The sequence below is a fragment of the Felis catus genome, chromosome C2 (assembly GCF_018350175.1).
Source record: "Felis catus isolate Fca126 chromosome C2, F.catus_Fca126_mat1.0, whole genome shotgun sequence".
Taxonomy (NCBI): domain Eukaryota; kingdom Metazoa; phylum Chordata; class Mammalia; order Carnivora; family Felidae; genus Felis; species Felis catus.
The window spans coordinates 49,617,734-49,635,336 of NC_058376.1; the positions used below are offsets into that span (position 1 = coordinate 49,617,734).

The 17,603-nt window shown below is 36.5% G+C and overlaps 1 protein-coding gene across 12 annotated transcripts in view; it reads left to right on the forward strand.

Annotated features, from left to right (window-relative positions):
* Nucleotides 1–17,603, forward strand: part of ZPLD1 (zona pellucida like domain containing 1) — a 546,704-nt gene that overhangs the window by 171,713 nt on the left and 357,388 nt on the right. For 8 of the 12 annotated variants that reach the window (XM_045036883.1, XM_045036871.1, XM_045036874.1 and 5 more), the window contains exon 3: nt 13,431–13,600. The exons of the other annotated variants lie outside the window; for them this stretch is intronic. The gene's annotated coding sequence lies outside the window, so the exon portion shown is untranslated. The remainder of the gene's footprint in view (nt 1–13,430; nt 13,601–17,603) is intronic. 12 annotated transcript variants of the gene reach the window in all.

A 17,603-nucleotide genomic window follows, 5' to 3' on the forward strand; every position in this document is an offset into this window, starting at 1 on the left:
ATTGGACTAGGCAATTCCTAGACCTTATAAATCCACTTTATTGTGTATATAATTCCCTCCTCCCATAATACCAGCCACCAGGTAGAACCCCCAAGATACTACCTGTCTACACAATTTATTTTGATTTCTTAAAAGCATTAAAAAATTTCATTTCACACAGAACATAAACTAGATATATTGCAGTACAGAGATGCCAGGTTGGCTAACATTTCTATTTCTTTTCTACTCAGTGTTCCATGGTGAAATAATAATATTTCTTTATCCTTGTTTGTACTGACTGAAATACCATGAATTATGGCTCTGCTCCAAAGTTGGTGAGTTATAGAGCCATAATTCTGCTCCCACACAAATGAAGCGTGTATCTGTATTTGGCCTTTGGACATGACTTCAGTGGAGGAAGATCTCGTGAGACCTTAGATCCATGAGCTGTAGCTGGTGTGCCAGAGATTCTGTCAACATGGGATTTCTAGACAGATTCTAAGTTTAAGATTTTAATAGGCCAGGTACATATAAAAGTTGGGGCTGTTTTTTTCTCTTCATTGATGATTACTTTTTGCTTGTAAGTGTATTTATTTTAAGTGTAACTAGAGAGAGGGAAAAAGTCCCCAAAGCATGAGCTACTGTGATTGCTGTTGAATTCCAGATGAAAAGATGATTAGCGACAATAGATGGTGACAAGTGACTTCAGATAATGCTTTTAGAGTCCATGGCAAACAGAAATCTGATATACTTAACTAGACATTCAAATAATTGAATTGATTTTTATTGAATTTTTACCAAATTTCATAAACTCTTTGGAGGATATTTTTTAGCAGTTTAGGTTTAAACTTAAATTACTTAAAAACAATTAATATTGAAAAAGAGAAATGAAAATGTTCTCTAGGTCTCTCTACATAATTTATTTTATGTTCAGAGAATGAGGTTTTATATATATCGTCTATGGCTGGTCCTATGAGTCATAGTTTGCAAGGATTTAGTGTATTGTTTAGTTAACGGGTGACTGCCTGTGAAGTCCAGAGGGATATTTTTATGGTCCAGACATGAAAAACCACAGCACAGGTTTATCTGTGAGGCAGTTAGGGAAAGGCTATAAAGTGATCTTAGTTGACTACTGTGCCTTCCACTGACGTCAAGAGCATTTTATAGCTTGGTGTTTTGTGTATTTTTAGATTCTAAAGGTACGGTTGGTGTATTTGGGCTCTTTCCATAATCTCTGACTCACACATTTATTGTTAATCCTTATCATTTGTTTTTAATAGAGAAGTAGCTATGGGATGGCAAAACTCTTCACTGTTCCAAGTGATCTTTTTACTTTGAAAAAGAGATCGTTAAATAGTTCACTCACATGCTATGAAATTAGGGGACTTTAGTAATTGATTTAGAAAGAAAATGTGACTGGGGACAAGAGCAGGGGATGTGGAGTCCTGTAGTACAAATGCAACTTACTGTATTTATATATGTTCTTCAATTCTTTGTGTATCTGTATATTCCCATCTATATAAAGTTAACATAGGTGTGTATATATAAACCATATGAGAGCTATCTTTCAAAGCTATCATCTTAAGAAGGTCTGTACTTACTCCAATGGTAGAGACTTTGCTTGACAAATATTTAGATTACAATTTTAAAATGTCAAATTTTCTTTTTTTTAAAGTTTATTTATTTTGAGAGAGAGCATATGCACGTGTGAGCACAGGGGAGGGGCAGAGAGAGAGGGAGAGAGCATTACAAGCAGGCTCTGAGCTAAGAGCTCAGAGCCTGACATGGGGCTTAATCTCAAGAGAACTGTGAGATCATGACCTGAGCCAAAATCAAGAGTTGGACACTTAACCAACTGAGCCACCCAGGTGCCCCCAAAATTTCAAAGTTTCTAATAATATCTGGCTTTAGTTATGTAAGGAAGTTTTTATGTTTCTGTATCCATATGTATTCTATATCTTTTTCAAACTGGGGTTTGAAAGATTGTTCAGTAATAGCATTCCCCCACTTCTGTCCCATTTCGTTACATGAAGAGCCAATTAACATACTTATTGGAGAGAGCCATGGGGTGGGAATCCAAAGGGGGTTCCTGTTTATGGCCTTACAATATGATTTGTATGATCTCAGGTAAGTCATTTAGCTCCTGAGCCAGATATGGTAGAAGGAAATAATGTTTGCCCCTGGGAAATGCTATGAACTTGATAGTCACAGAGGAAAGTTTCCATGTAATGATAGGTTACAATATTTGTCTTCTCAAGAATTTGTATGGCTAGTCTCTTATGAAATAAATAGGTAGATGGTTATCAGCTGAACATGATCTCCCTGCAGTATTTACACTTTGTTCATTTTGATGTTTCAAAGTCATTTCTAAGATACAAGATAATAAATGTATATATTTTTAGTTTTAATGTTTATTTATTTTTGGAGAGAGAAGAACAGAGTGTGAGCAGGGGAAGGGGCAGAGAGAGTAGGAGACACAGAATTCAAAGCAGGCTCCAGGCTCTGTGCTGTCAGCACAGAGCCTGACACAGGGCTCGAACCCACAAACCATGAGATCATGACTTGAGCCGAAGTTGGACACCCAACCGACTGAGCTATCCAGGCACCCCAATAAATACTTAGCACCATTACCATTGAGAAAAGCTCTAGGATTGAATGAGGAAGGAAGTCATATAATGGGGTGAGCACCTTATTTTGCAGGTGTAAGAACAAGAAAAGGTGCTTTGGTTTGTAATAACCTTTCTATTTACTTTAGGAGAGTATAGACCTTAGTGTGTCATATCAATTACTAGTACATATTAGTTAACCCCTGATTAACCCAGCAATGACTTCTGGTAACAAATAATGCTGACCACACAACATGGAAGGTTAGATAATTAGACTTATGTAATAACTCTTCCATAAAGTCTGTCAGATTGTATATCACTCAAAATTGACTGGTTTTATTTTAGTAAATGGCTATTGCAACATTATATACCCTAGGTTGCTCACCTAAGGTATCTCAACTTGAGTATTCCTATCAGAGAAATGGTTTATACAATATTTCTCATATCCCTCCTTCCCACATCTAATAGCTTTTAAAGAAATAAATAATAGATATGAGAAAGAAACAAAAATTTTATATGATAAAAATACTGTCACTATTATTTGTTGAGTGCTTATTGTGTGATAGTCTCTGTGTTAAACATTTTACTTGCATTATTTCATTTAAGCCACTCAGTAAATATATGAGGTATCATTGCTGTTATCATCCTGGTTTGCAGGTGAAGAAATCGAATTAGAGACGTTAATTAGCTTACACAAGATTACAAAGCTGGTAAGTGGCAGACCAAGGTTGAAACCCAGCATAAGTAGAAACAGTGTGGTTGTAGATCACTCCTTTATGAAGTAAGCATATACTAAGAACTATACTATACAAATTAGTGGCTTATAATTAATGTTTAAAGGATCAAGTCCACCATTTCATTCTTACTGAGACAGATTTCCTTAAGGCCTTAATTCCCAATGGCCAGTAAGCATGGCTGGCAGCCAAGGCCAGACCTGACAGTGCCCTGGCCCGAGGTGGGCTGAGCAAGCCGGCATTAGGTAGGCATCAGATCATAGCTGTCCCTTCTCACCGTTTGGCCAGAGAAGTGCAGAAGCAATTGGGTCTGACCTGTCATGCCCTGGAACTGTTAGGGGGTGTGTGACCAGGAGGATTGGATAGCTCTTGCCTGCTCAATTTGGTGGCTGCTGCTTCCCTGGAGATAAGGCCGCCCTTTGCTTTTTAGATGACTTCCTGGGAAAGTCTTCTGCCGTTAGCATTAGCTATGATGGCTGCAGACAGCTTAAAGGGCAAGTCAGATATTTATAATCCTAAACCTGGGTATTGAAGATGATAGGAAAGAGTGTGTGCTGTTTAGTATAAATGATTCTAAATTATGCTCCCTAGAGCTCCTGTGAGGGCAGACTCTGAACCTTTCATTCTTGTTTTAGTCCCTGCAACAAGTCTTCCTGCTACCTAATGTCTGCTTTGGGGTTATGTGTGAGATTTTTATATTCATAACCTATTTCCTGGTAAAAATACATTTGTAGTCACTAGTGTGGTGTTGAGGCAGATTTATTATTACATCAGGGAGAAGATACATTCTTATACCCAAGGAATTGCATTTATTATTGCATCCTTTCAAACATCCTTAAAAGATTCACATGAAGGATACAATTAATAATGTATTAAGATATGGCACTTTTGTACCTGATCTATTGGAATCAATATCCTTGTTAGTCTAAATCTAAGAAAGACTTGAAGACAAGAAATTTAGAATGATATTTTAAAAATTCCTTTAGAAGAAAGGAAACCCTTTCATAAGGTGGTGTAAATGGGAAAACTCTGGCTCTTATTCCAGAAAAAGAATCATGGATGGAAAACCCCCAATTAAAAGGTCACTTTTAACTGAAATGGAAAGAAACAAGTTCAGAGTCTAAAACCAGAAAAAGAGCTATAAGCTAATAATCTTTATGCTGAAAAGAAATGTGATACTTTTCCGAGTGTTACCTTTGGGAAAACTATGAAGTAATTTGTCATTTTTTTCTTGATCTAAATTATTTGATAATCCAGAAAACAAAACTAAATATTTCTTAAGAACTTTGAGAAGAATGTATCTAGCCTTACACAAAGGGGATCCTCTCTTCTTTTTGGTGTTCCTTTAAGGGAAACTTGTTTTTGAAGGAAATGTCCCATTAACATTTTACATAAAGTTCTCTTAAGAGTGGGTTTTAGTGGTGGTGGATTATGTAATGTTAATGTTGGCTGTGAGCATTTTTTTCTGTAATTTATCTGTAGGGATTACATCATCTTCTGGAGTTACTGAATGCCTGGGCAGATGATTTGTATGTAGTTGAAAGGCAGTTGTGTTCTTAGAGTTGTCTCAGTGACAAATGGTGTGTTCTGGGTTCTCTTCTGAGGAGAATGGAATTTGGAGGTTTGCTTACCTGATGGAGTAATCCTAGAATTCGAATGGTCTGCTGGCACTCGTACTCTTACGTCCCTTGTAAATCCTCCCCTATAATGCTGCAGACAGAAGCTTGAGAACTATGTTTCTTGGGCTATTTTGGTAGTAGGATTCCAGGATGGCAGGGCTCTGCCAATGAGATGCTTGCACATGGGATTGCCAATGTGGAAGAGGGATAGGCATTTTTCCCCTCTGTCTTCTGGCAGGGACAGCGAGCTGATGAGTATCACCAGATGTTCCGATGTGAGTGGTTGCCATTTCACCCACTTTGGAGCTGTGAGAAGCTGAGAAGTTACTTCCACCATTTGGATTTTGGGGCACAACAGCCTCCTCTTTCTTTGTGGCCACAAACCTGAAACTTAAGGCAGCTCCTCCTGTCTTTTTCTCCTCTAGTGTTTCCAGTAGTTTTATAAGCACCCAATTCCTTAATTGAATCCATGCCTGTTTAAAATATGTGACACAGCTTCCGATTTCTTTGCTGCATCCTAACACGAGGGAGTTTCTTAACATTTCTGTTTTTCCAGTGAGGAAAGCTTCATTTCTTGTTGCTGGAGGCCACTAAGCTTTGGAAGAGAAAGTTTTATAAAGGCCCCATCTTTAGCAAGTCCATAAGATTTGGTTTCATTTTATTTTTTAAAGTCAATTCAGGAGATAACACAATTTTTAATAAAAATGACCTATGGTTAATGAAATCTCTAGCTGAATTTATAATCCAGTTAGTGCATGTCAGTATTTTTAAAGAGTTAATTAGGCTATAAAAACTAATGCAGCTATAAAACATATAGTGAATAACCAAGAAACGGAGTTTGTTATGTCATCTGTGCAGCTCCCTTTGCAAAGTGTGTGGTTATTATAACAATAAATAGAAAAAAACCAAACATATCATCTGGGACCATCACCAGTTAGCAATCAATGCCTATCTAAACCTGACCCAATTATAAGATCATACATTCTTATTTACAGCCTGTGGTTTCAGGGTAGAGGGTACAAGGTTGGCAGAGATGAAAGAATCTTAGGGCTTTGGCATGGTTGGCATGGGGGCTTTGTTCAGAGGGGCCCTGGACTAGAGAAGTTTCTCTCGCCCATAGCTCCAGCCTCCACAGAGGATTCCAGGGAAGTATCCTCCAGTGAGTTGTTCATCTCAGCCTCTTGGGTTTGGCTCATGGAGGGTCTCTTTTAAACTGTTGGTAGTTTCTGTTATTGCAGGCAAAGAATGAGGGCCAGCCTGGACTTGTTGTAGTTTGGAAAAGAGAGTGCTTTTTTTCTTCCTCCCAGAGGAAGCAGAGTATAGAGAGGGTCGTAGAGTATGGTCTCTAGAGTGTAGTTGAGCAAATTTTAGCCACTGCATCGTAACTTCCAGGCAATTTCCCAGGTGGTAGGAGAGAGAGGTGGAAGTAAGGTAGCAGTGAGCATCTGTTATTAATGGGTATGTCATTTATATAAATTAGATCTCCCCAGAGGAACACTAGGTAGATGATCTTACATGTTTCTTTCGACCCTGAAAAACTATGAATCCATAAGGAATAGCTGGATGTGGAGGGAGGACCACTGTACTAAGAGATCAAAGACTTGAGTTCTGGTTCTCCCTTCATCTCAGAGGGACCCGAGGAAGTTTATGTGGTCCTTCTGGCTCTGGTGGCTCCACGCATGCAGTGCTTTGGCTGGCAAGGGACTAAACAGACGATCTCTGAGGTTTATCCTGGTTTAGGATCTATAGTTCTGTGATGTCTCAAATGTCTGTGATGCATACAGGGTCTTGTATTTCATTCTTAGTTTTGTTACCTTACACTACAAGTATTAATATGTATACAGTGCTTAAAAGAAGGCCTACACATAAGAAGTACCATGTAAATGTTTGCTAAACAAATCATCTCTTTGCTGATTTAGGCATGTCAAGTGATAAACTCTGCTTCATTTTCACATCATCCAATGATATTCTGTCAATGTTCATCAGCAATAGAGTAGATTCTAAGCTTCACTTTTAGAAAGGAATGCATTGTTATCTGTCATTGGTCAGGCATCAGTGGCCTTGGTTGCCATCATGTGCCAGGGAAACACTTGTCTTGGTCTTGATTTTAAACTCAGCAAATGTTGAGAGGGAGAGATGAAGAGGTTTCCTGTTAGATTAGCAGTTCTATCCCTACCAAGCCAACTGATTCCCTTTTTTTTCTTCAGTCAGCGCAGAGGATTTTGTCTATTGTCAGGAAATCAGAAAGGAAGCAATGAGATCCTGAGTAACTCAAATAGATGTTGCACAGCCCTCCCATTCAGTCTATATTTTTTCCTCTCTCTAGCTTTATTGATATATAATTGAGAAATAAAACTTGTATATATTCAAAGTGCATAATGTGATGTCTTGATATATCTATAGATGTATTGTGAAGTGATATGTATTGTGAAATCACATATATTGAGAAATACATATATCGTGAAATGATTACCGCAATCAAGCTAATCAACGTATCCATCACTTCTTATAGTAGTTACCTTTGTGTGTGTGTGTGTGTGTGTGTGTGTGTGTGTGTGTGTGGTGAAAACACTTAAGATTTAGTGTCTTAGAGCATTTCAAGTACAAAACATAGTTTATTAACTATAGTCACCATGCTGTACTTTAGAACTTATTCATGCTGCCTAACTGAAACTTTGTACCATTTGACCAACATCTCCCCATTTCCCCTATTTCGTCTCTCTCCTCCCCTCCAAGTCCCTGGTAACTACCATTCTACTCAACTTTCATGGGTTTAACTTTTTTAGATCCCACATAGAAGTGAGATCATTCAATATTTATTTTTTTGTGTCTGGCTTATTTCAGTTAGCATAATGTCCTCCAGGTTCATTGCTGTTGTTAAAAATGGCAGACTTTCCTTCATTTTTATGGCTGAATAATATTTCATGGTATGTGTGTATTCCATATATATATTCACATTTTACTCATTCTTTCATTTGTTGGTGGACACTTAGATTATTTCAATACCTTTGTTATAGTGAATAATGCTACAATAGACATGGGAGAGGAGATATTATTTTGAGATACTGATTTTATTTCCTTTAAGTATATCCCCAGTTTGGGATTGTAGGATCATACGATAGTTCTATTTTTAATTTTTGAGGAATCTCTTTACTGTTTTCCATAACGTATGTTCCAATTTACTTTCCCACCAACAGTGTACAGGGTTTCCTTTTCTCCACATTTCACCAACAGTTGTTATCTTTTATCTTTTTGATAATGCCATTCTAACAGGTGTGAAGTGGTATGTGATTGTGATTTTGATTTGCATTTCCCTCATGATTTGTAATTCTGAGGCCTTTTTTCATATACCTCTTGGCCATTTATGTCTTCTTTGGAGAAATTTCTACTTAGGTCCTTTGCCATTTTTTATTGGATTATTTATTTATTTGTTACTGAGTTGTAGGAGCTCCTTATATATCTTAGATATTAATCTATTATTAAATGCATGGTTTGAAAATATTTTCTTCCATATGTTGTCTCTTCACTCTGTTTATTGCTTCCTTTGCTACATAGAAGCTTTTTCATCTGTTGCAATCCCATTTGTATATTTTGGCTTTTGTTGCTTGTGTTTTGGGGTCATATCCAAAAAAATCATTGCCCAGACTAATGGCAAGAACATTTCCCCTTATATTTTCTTCTAGTAGTTTTAGAGTTTCAGGTCTTATGTTTAGCTATTTAATTCATTTTGGGTTGATTTTTGTATGATATAAGTACAGTATCATTTTTCTGATGTGGATATCTAATTTTCCAAACACCATTTACAGAAGAGACTGTCCTTTCTCCATTGTGTGCTCTTGGAATCCTTACTGAAGGACGCTACAAGAAAAGAAAGTTACAGACCAATATTCCTGAATAACATAAGTGCAAAAATCCTCAGCAAAATTCTAGGAAACTGAATTCAACAGACACATTGAAAGGATTATACACCATGATTAAGTGGGAATTATCCTGGGATGCAAGGATACACGAATCAATAAATGTGACACTTAAAATTAATACAATAAAAGATAAAAGTTATGATCACCTTCATAGGTGCAGACATAGTATTTGAGAAAATTCAACACCTTTTCATGATAAAAGCTCTCAACAAATTAGGTATGGAAGGAATGTACTTAAATATAATAAAGGGTATATATGAAAAAAACCCACAGATTATATGATACTCAGTGGTGAAAAGCTGAAATCTTTTAAGACCAGAAAAAAGATAAGGATGTCCACTCTTAGCACTTCTGCTCAATATAGTACTATAGGTCCTAGCCAGAGCAATTAAACAAGAAAAAGAAATCCAAATCAGAAAGAAAGAAGTAAAACTTTGTTTACAGATGACATGTTTTATGTACAGAAAATTCTAAAGATTCTACTAAACTGTTAGAACTAATGAACAAAATGAAGTTGCAATATACAAAATTAACACACAAAAATAGTTTGCATTTTTATACACTAACAGTAAACTATCTGTGAAATGAAGAAAACAATCCCATTTATAAGAGCAGCAAAACCATAAAATACTTGGAAATAAATTTAACCAAGGAAATGAAGGATCTCTATACTTAAAACTTTGAGACATTGATGAAAGAAATTAAAGAATACACAAATAAAAATAAGGCTATTTTGTATTCATGGATTGGAAGAATTAGTACAGTTTAAATGTCCATGCTACCCAGAATGATCTACAGATTCATTGTAATTCCTGTCCAAATTTCAGTGGCAATTTTTCTCATAGAGATAGAACATATGGAACCATCAAAGACCCTGAATATCCAAGAAATCTTAAGAGAGAAGAATAAAGCTGGAGGCATTATGCTTCCTCATTTCAAAATATATTACAAGCAGTATGGTACTGGCATAAAGATAGACACACAATGGAACAGAGAAGAGAGACCAGAAATAAATCCGTGTATTTATAGTTAACTCATATTCTACAAGGCCTATATTCTTTTCAAATGGGAGTTCCTAGTTAGTTTCTCAGCCCATTTATTCTTATTTTACTTACAGATTAAATAAATGAGTATTATTGCTTTTACAATCTTTAGTAGATTAAAAGTGGCAAATTGGAAAAGTATTGCTTTTCTTTTAAGCATTCTAAAAACAAGAGGAACAAATGGCCACAAGCCCATGGAAAAGATAAACTGAGCAAAGTAGATGAAATAACTTTAAAAATAACAGTATGGGGTTATTTAGTGTGAAGTACACTAATCTCATGCATTAAGTCACAAAGAACATCACTGTATCACAATAGGTGATGTTCACAGTGGGGATTCTAAATCATCAAAAAAAAAGTTTAAAAATTCTTCATATTGTTCTATGGAAGCAGTCAGAAGTATGTCATACATTTTTGAAAATTATCAATACAAAGAACTGTACAAATTAAAATTTGATGCATAAAAATACACTTTACATTTGATAAAACAAATGTACAAGTCAAAGATTTTATTTTTTAAGGATGCCAACAGGCTAGCTACTGCTATGGCTCACATTCTCAGAATGAATATTAGAATTTTAGATTTTTGGAGTTAAAAGGTATGTTAGGCAATGTTCTGTTAAGCTTTTTCTAACAGTGAACAGTTACAGCAAAGCAAGAGCATGTCATAATTTCAGTATCAAGTTCTTTAGAAGTGAAACAGAGGCCATGTGGGTAATTGTGAAGAGCTGAGGCTCTGAAGTCAGGTCTAGATGGGAAGCCATTTCTGCCAGGTATTAGGTGAGAAATCTTTTATTTTTATTTATTTTTATGTTTATTTATTTTTGAGAGAGAGACAGTGTGAGCGGGGGAGGAGCAGAGAGAGAGAGAGAAAGGGAGACACAGAATCCGAAGCAGGCTCCAGACTCTGAGCTGTCAACACAGAGCCCAATGTGGGGCTCATACTTATGAACTGTGAGATTATGACCTGAGCCAAAGTTGGACACTCAGCTGGACTGATCCACCCAGGCGCCCTAGGTGAGGAATCTTGAGGGCTTCCTTGGACTCCCCCAAAGCTCAGTTTCCTCAGTTATAAGTTGGGGTAATAAAACCTAAGATTTAAGTAGTTAATGTATATAAAAGAGCATAATGGTAGTCACTAATAAGTACCCATGTACAATCATCTATTTATCTCATAGATATTTATTATCATTATCATTATTATATTACAGCTGTTGAAAATTCATATGTTACTCTGTGTTGAAAACCCCATTTTTAAAATTAAGGTCAGTAAGATAATCATGATAGAAATAGGTGAGTGTTTTCTGTGTTTTAGTTTGTTTACCTGTGGACTGAGCATTCAGAACAAGGCATATTGGGCCATAAAAAATATAGGCTAAAAGTAATAAAGAAGAAACATGAGACAGGTTAAGAAAAGATTAAATTGTAGATAGTGAACAAAGGGAAATGGTTCAGTACGGTTCTGTAAGCACAGAAAAGTAAGTAGATCCAGTCCAGCAGAGACATCAGCAGAAATGCAGGTGGCAGTTGAGTATTGATGTCAGGTGAGCATCACCACTGAGGTTCCAGAAAATGTGACCATTCTTTAGCAGCTGAGAGTGAATGAACCTGCAAGAGCTAGGTGATGTATCATGTCTTAGCAATTGGAGAAGACAAAACTCTTGTCCTATTATCAAATGAATGCAATGGAATGCAAGGGAGTGAAGGTAGAAATCTAATCAAATGGGGGAAAAGAAATCCAATCATATGAGCTGAACCACCATTGCCAGAGTGGTGCAGGCCCAATGGCCTTGGAAGTACTTGGGATCTAAGGTAAAAACATTGGGTACCACATGTCCCAAGCTGCCCAGCCTGCTGTAACAAAAATGCCATAGACTGGGTGACTTAAATAACAGACATTTATTTCTCACAGTTCTGGAGCCTGGGAAGTTTTATCTTAGGGTGCTAGTATGGTCAGGTTTTGGTGAGGGCCTTTTCCCTGACTTGCAGAGGGCTGCCTTACCCCCTGTAACCTCACATGGCAGAGAGAGAGTTCTGGTGTCCTTCCTCTTCTTATAAGGGCAGTGATCCCATCACGGGCTCTACCCTCATGACTCCATCTAAACCTAGATATACCCCAAAAGCCCCACCTTCTAGTACATTACACTGGGAGTTAGGGCTTCAACATATGAATTTTGGGGGAACATAGACAGTCCATAACACCAGGTATAAGTCAGTAAGACTAATTCCAGGCCTTCTAAGTTGGGTGATTGGGTTGCTAAGTGATCTGTTCTTCTCAGGCATGTTTCAGGTATTGGGCAGTGCTGGACCCAAAAGTGGATGGTATCAGTGATTCTTAGGAAAAAAGGTTGAGGCAAGCAGGAGCTAGTAATAGAACACTCTTAAATTTCTAATCATTGAAAATTTGAATATTCTAGGAATCATGATATGTTGCAGAATTGTTCTTTTTTGTTTATTAATTACAGCATCATTATGTTTTGGCTCTTTGTAATGGCTATAGCTCAAGGAGAGTTGAGTATAATGGAAAACTGTATTTGATAAAAAATAGATCATAAATGTGACAGTAATTGCATGAGAAAGTTATGTTAGTTGTTTTTAACTGCAGTGTGAGAAGCACATCCCCACTGGACCCTGGGAGATGAAATCTATAATGTTTGTAATAATTGTGAGAGGCTCAAGGGAAAGACAATGGAAGTATAGAATGTCATGTAACTCATGTTAAAAGTTTTTTTTTTAAGCAGATTTTTTTTCTGGAGAGAGTTTTAGGGAGTTGATGCATTTTACATATTTCTAGAGTAGGTTAGAGTCTAAAAATTTACACACTTAAGGGCCTCAGTGAAATCACCACAAGGTTTCTAGACCATATTTCTAAATCTTGTACTCCAGCAACATTAAAATTTTGCTAGAAGACCTCTCCCGAATCCCTTTTCTCTCTATTTACAATTTCCCCTTATAAACATTTACATTTGGAAAGTAAAAAAAAAAAAAATTACTTTCACTTCCACTTTTTGGTGAGAAGCACCTTTTTTTTTTTTTTTTTTAAAGAAAGGATCAACTTTACTATGTAGTTTATTTTTGGTAATATTTTAAAATTTCTTGCACCCTTTTAATGCCATTGACTTTTTTTTTTTAAATAGAGAAGAAGATATTAACAAGAAAGTCTTTATTTCTAAGCTTGTTGGCCTAATTAAGCTCAGAATATATGGCCATCACAGTGCCATGAGAACTCAGCTTCCTTATGAATTACTTAAATTGAAAAGGGATCCATAGTAGAATCAAGACTGGGAGAAACAGTGTGGTTCGAGAAGAAATGGAATTCTGTTGAAAAGAAAGACTGTCAGGATCTTAGAGAATACAAAGAATTTAGACACTGTGGGGATGTAGCTCTGTAGTTGACGGTATTTGGGCTGCAGTAAGACTGAGAGACCATTTATGTAAATGTCAGTCAAGGGAGTCTAATGATCTGAGAACTATAATAGTCTTTGACTATCACGATAAATCAAGTCAAACTCCTCATGTTTATCATTAGGCTCTAGGTGAAGAACAGCCAGCCTGGTGAATTTTCCCTGGACATTATTCTTGTAAAGACACGAAGGAATGGATAAATATCAGAGTGCTTTCTTGTTCAAATACAGTAGTGAAGGAGGGAATTAGAAAAAAAAAATGAAAACAAGAAGAGTGGATTTCCTGATCCAGCTGGTAAGAAATGTAACTTCTGTTGTTAAATCAGGAGAGGTGCTAGACATGGCAAGCAGAATGTCAGTGGGGATTCCTGTCAGGTGGACTCACCAGGGGGGTTGGGGTGGAGAGACAACACATTTTTTATACTGATTACTGCCTGGCTCGTGAAGCCCAGTGGTATTGCTCTTATTATTTCAGCCAAGTGGCGTAGAACCTCTGGGGGAAGGAGGAATATTTGTGGCAAGCGGTTGGAATAAGCAATTTACAGGATCAGCAACATCATGTAATCTTCAGGGCCTGTGTGAGTGAAGTTCAGCAGCTGAAAGGCCAAATTCACCTCACCCTGATGTTATACTGGCTTAAAACAGAAACAGGAAAATAAAGTGATTAAATCATACAATTTCCCAGTGCTACTTGGAATTTTTCCAGAATTTCCATTCCAGCGTAGCAATAATCTCACACAGAGAATCGTGACATGGATGGAGGCTTTTCTTTCCACGAAGCAATTTTATTCATGCCAGCACATTTCAGTTGGGTTTGTACCCCCAAGAACTGAGCCCCGAATGCCATGTGGAGTAGTTTTTTTTTACACATTTTCTACTTCTTTGTCTCCCATATATGGTAACATACAAACGAAGTCTGATTAAATGGTCTCATGTTACAAGGTCCTGAGGGATGTTACCTACGGATATAACCAGGTTGCCTTGATTTTTTTTTTTTTTTCATTCCTTACAGAGGGGACTCTACCACATGAGTACCAACTTATATTAATTAAAATAGGATTAAGTAAACAAAGTACTGAAGATTTTGAAGTGGGAGAATGGCAAATTGCTTCATAGCATTTTATTTACAAGAATAGTAAAAATCATTTTCTGTAGGATCTCTCTCTCTTTTTTAACAAAAAAGAAAAGGAGTATATTGTAAATAACTACTTTTAAGTACTACAAATAAGTGTTTTTTTATACATTATAATCAGCTGTATTTCATATTAAATTCTTAAAAAAATCTATGCACACTGAAATACCAGTATTTTTCTGGAAGTTGCATATGGGATACTCTTTTGGACACTAGGAATTTTAATGACACTTTTCACTTTCTGGAGGAGCAAAGATTACCTAGAAGGCCTGGTATTTAGTCTCCTGTGTGTAGTCATAATTTTTGGTGTGATGTCCTTCACCTAGCTAACAAATATTTATTGAGCACTTAGTATATGCCATGGATTGTGTTAAATTTTGAGGCTGCCAAAATGATTAGATATGAAATCCTTTATGAAGTTGCCATATAATATCCAGACTTGAGATCAGCAGGCATGTGGGGTTGCTGAGAGCCATCACATTCAGAGTTATAAAAGCTAAAAAGAAATACAATTATTGAGTACATCTTCTACATCAGGCAGGAAGCCCTGAGAGTTTTAAGTTTCATTTATGTGTTTTATAATCATGATGATATTCTAGATTAAGTTTCTAGTATATTAATTTATCTGTGAATAAATAGCAATTATTATGTCTTTCTTTCATCTGTGGGTTCCTTTTCTACTGTGCATTATTGATCCATACGTACAATTTCACCTTTTGCTTGGTCCTCTCGATTTTCTTCCTTTAATACTGCAATATACTGATGATGACTGTTGCTGGGAAAATCTGTTTACAGCAGTCTAGTGGAAAGGTGATGTGGATGACATGTCTAATTAAAAATTTTTAGTAACTTTCTTAAAAGAGTACAAAGAAATAGGTGAAATTAATTTAAACAATGCATTTTCTTTAGCCTATCATATCCCAAATATTATTTCAACATGTAATCAGTAAAAAATGCATTCATGGGATATTTCACATTCCTATTTTTCTGATACCAAGTCTTTGAAATCTGGTGTGTATTTTACACTCATACGCCATCTCACTTTGGACCAGCCACATTTCAGGTGCTCAGTAGCCACGTGTGGTTAGTTAGCTTCCATATTGGATAGTGCAGATCGAAGGACATCTCTTTTACTCTTCTTATTCCTGGTGAAAAAAATGGTGATCAATTTTCAAGTATTAAAATTTCCCCATCAACAATCTCCAGTCACCCATTTGCCTCGTTGGTTTTCAGATCTTGTTTCTAGCAAAGTGAATTGGCTTGCTCTATCATGAAAATCTGCTTTCTCTTTTCTGCTTTACCCCTTTTCACACCCCCCCCCCCCCCACACACACTCCTCATCCACCAACCCATCAGCCTTACCTGGTTCAAGATTTCAACCCACTACCTCCACCAGGAAGCCTTTACCAGATCTTGCTCTCTGCCTTACTTTGTGCAAAGATTGACATGTTGATACCACTTGATACCTACATGTGGATTAGTACCTAGTTCATATCACTTCATGTGTGGACTTTGAACAAGAATCTTTTGATTCTTTCATAGCCTCTTTTCACAAGGGGTCAAAATGAGTGTTCATTAAGTGGCTGACCAAGATTTGGTATGCTAAATTTTATAGAAGCATAAATAAATTAAACTACTGAACCTTGTTTCTTATTCTGTGTAGTTTCACTGGTTCATTCATTTATCTACCAAATATAATTGAGCACTTGTTAAGAGTCAAAGATTGTGCTAGGCATTGACAATACAGTGTTCCCACTACATCATGTGCATCTTTCAGTGTCAACACATAGCCTCCCGTGAGTTTGAAATATATTTTATTACGTTATTCCCTGCTTTTTAGGATTTTAGATCTGGAAAGAACACTAGAGACCATCTTGTATTCACACTCTGACTTTGACAAATGGGGGAACTGAAGTTTATAGAGGTTAAGTGATTTGGCTGGTTTGTAGAGTTTATTAGTGGTGGATCTTGGACTAGAACTCAAGTCTTATGTTTCCTCCTTCTTCTGCATTATGATCACTGGAGCAAGCACACAAGTTTACAAATCCTGTGTAAACAAACCTTTATTATTTTATAGCAAATAATAAAGCTAATACTGTTGCATACTTGGACCAATTTTCCACTTGAAACATTTCTTTTGTTGTAAGCATTTTGCCTTCTCTTTACTTGGCAAATTTGCAAAAGTGCTGCAATTTTCATGAGCAAATCTTAACTTGTGGATTAGAGGAAGACAAGATGTTCCCAAAAGTTAATTACATATTTCATTTTTCCATAACTTTCTGCTTCCAGGATTCTGACTCATCAGCTGGTAAAACTGTAGGTGTGCCTGTCACCAACATGAAGGTCTGCAAGGAAATTTGATTAATACCACTTCCAAGGATACATATCAGTTTAGCATAGAGCTAGGACTCAGATGGTAAAAATCCAATTTCACAATATTGTCTTTTACTTTAACCAGTGACAGAGTAAACAGAGTTTGCAATGTTGACAGATGGAAGTAGTGTATATGAAATTCTTTAATATCTGAGTCTATATGTACAGAGACGGCATTGCTTAAACTGAAAATGTATATAACTTTTTTTCTGTTTTGAGTATTTTAAAGTGTTTTCCTTGATTACAGTGCTATTATAAAAACTATCATTGTGGTAGAATATTACCGCACAAAATATGTTTATTAAATTATTTAAAATGATATATTTTAAAGTATAGTGTTTTTTAAAAAAATTTTTAAATGTTTTTATTTATCTTAGAGAGAGAGAGTGAGCAAGCAGGAGAGGGGCAGAGGGAAAGGGAGACACAGAATCCAAAGCAGGCTCCAAGCTCCGAGCTGTCAGCACAGAGCCTGACTTGGGGCTTGGACCCATGAACTGTGAGATCATGACCTGAGCCGAAGTCAGATGCTTAACTGACTGAGCCACCCAGGCTCCCCATGTATTTGTGTTTTTAATAAATCTTCATATAATATTTATGTACATAAAATGTTGGAAACCTCTGATTTCAATGCAGAGGAGAGTATAAGTTTAAAAATATCCCTGTCTCTAAAGACAGTGACATTTTCCTTGCCAGCTGTTTTTTCATATTTTGTTACTAGAGTAAAATCAACTGCTATCCATTAAGTTAGTTGATATGACCAGGTATTTGGAAGATTCTAGCTGAATCATTTGTT